Consider the following 2,153-nt stretch of genomic DNA (forward strand, 5'->3'; position numbering starts at 1 on the left):
AGCCTACAAAGCTTTTCATTTCTGAATAAATACAGCTTCGATCTCAGTCAAGAACACAGGGAGTTCCAAGAGGCAATCAGGGAAAATAGAAAGGTATGCAAGGATAGATCCTACCTTCGGGAGAAAAGTAATCCTTACCCAAGGAGACCAGGTTCCTGTAGTTCTCCAACATCACGTCCCTGTATAAAGTCCTCTGAGCAGGGTCCAGGCACGCCCACTCCTCCTGAGAGAATTCTATGGCCACATCGCTGAATGTCAAAGGGTTCTGAAATGAAAACACATTTTACCGAAGGGTTATGGGTAGAGTTCTTATGTTTCCACAAGAAAAGATGACAGAGGTGAGAGGATGGACTCATAGAGGTGAGTGTTCCTATAAATCCAAACAAAGTATTTCTGAGCACATTATGTCTCCCTCCTTCTGCTTTATTGAGTCTTCCAGTAAAGGTTCTAATGCCCTCTGAATGAGTATACATTTCTCATTTTTGTGGACCATTAAAGAAATAGACAAATAAAACATCAGTGCAGGGCTAGCTCTCTTTCTTTTTTTTTTCTGAGACAGAGCCTCAAGCTGTCACCCTGGGTAGAATGCCATGGCGTCACAGCTCACAGCAAACTCAAATTCTTGGGCTTCAGTAATTCTCTTGCCTCAGCCTCCCAAGTAGCTGGGACTACAGGTGCCCACTACAATGCCTGGTTATTTTTTGGTTGTACTTGTCATTGTTTGGCAGGCCTGGGCTGGTATATGTGGCTGGCACCCTAGCTGCTGAGCTACAGATGTCAAGCCGATACACGGCTATCTCTTTAGCTGTGTTAGATACTATTTTTCACACAGAAAGTGATATTGAGTGTCTAGATGAGCTAAAGGATGGGTTATGACTTTAGAGATGACAATATCCATGGTGCCTTTAAGGGAAGGCCAAAATCTAAAATCTGAGATGATGGCAACAAGAGCAGTAAGTGAAACTTCTGAACATTTACCTATGCTAGGTGTTATTCTAAATAATTTATCTGGTTCGGCGCCTGTGGCTCAAGTGGCTAAGGCGCCAGCCACATACACCTAAGGTGGCGGGTTCGAATCCAGCCCAGACCCGCCAAACAACAATGATGGCTGCAACCAAAAAATAGCCAGGTGTTGTGGTGGGCGCCTGTGGTCCCAGCTACTTGGGAGGTGGAGGCAGGAGACTCGCTTGAGCCCAGGAGTTGGAGGTTGCTGTGAGCTGTGAAGCCATAGCACTCTACCCAGGGGGATAGCTTGAGGCTCTGTCTCAAAAAAAAAAAAAAGAATCAAACAGTTAAGCAACAATTTACAAAAGATAGGCCTTTTCCTGAGAAAATTTGGAACATGTTCAAGATAAGGACATGGAACTTCTTAAAAGATCACTGTGTATTCAGACACATTCAAGCAAATACCCCAGTACTCTTCTTGCTACTATTTAACTCATTAACATGACAATGTAGAACAAATTTAAGGCCACTGATACTATTTAATACATAGTTTCAACCATTAAAATATAAAACTCACTGATCACATTTTGAGGTTTTTGATGAAAATACTTGCTCACCCATGCAGTGCCCGTGTGCACACATATTCTTAAATTAACTTAAATAAGAGGAGTTGTCTCTGAATGACATATTTTTTGATGATTTATCATCATTTTAGCTTATGTGCATTTTAGCATGTATGGGACACTGCAATGTATTAATTGTTCTTAGTTTAGTTTGGGAACATTTTTCTGTTAGGCTAATAAAACAGCTGAGCATAGTGGTACACAAATGTAGTTCCGGCTACTCAAGAGGCTGAAGCAAGAGAATTGCTTAAGGTCAAGAATTCAACACCCGCCTGGGTAATATAACATGATCCTATCTCAAAAAAAAAAAAAAAAAAAAAAAAGTGAAAAGAAGAAAAGGAGAGAGGGGAGAGGAGAAGAGAAGAAAGAAGGAAAAACAAAAAATTTAAAACCCATTAAATGGTTCATGCATGATGGTCACATGGGATTCACTCCTAGAATACAGGGTAGATCAACATAAGAAAGTCAAATATGGCTCAGCACCTGTGGCTCAAGTGGCTAAGGTGTCAGTCACATACACCTAAGGTGGCGGGTTTGAATCCAGCCCGGGTCTGCCAAACAATAATGATGGCTGCAACCAAAAAA

At 41.5% G+C, this 2,153-nt stretch overlaps 1 pseudogene; it reads right to left on the minus strand.

Annotated features, from left to right (window-relative positions):
- The window catches only part of LOC111722104, a 34,587-nt pseudogene that overhangs the window by 12,656 nt on the left and 19,778 nt on the right, over positions 1 to 2,153 (minus strand).

The sequence above is a fragment of the Otolemur garnettii genome, unplaced genomic scaffold (genome assembly GCF_000181295.1).
Source record: "Otolemur garnettii isolate 467f Iridium unplaced genomic scaffold, OtoGar3 scaffold00212, whole genome shotgun sequence".
Classification (NCBI taxonomy): domain Eukaryota; kingdom Metazoa; phylum Chordata; class Mammalia; order Primates; family Galagidae; genus Otolemur; species Otolemur garnettii.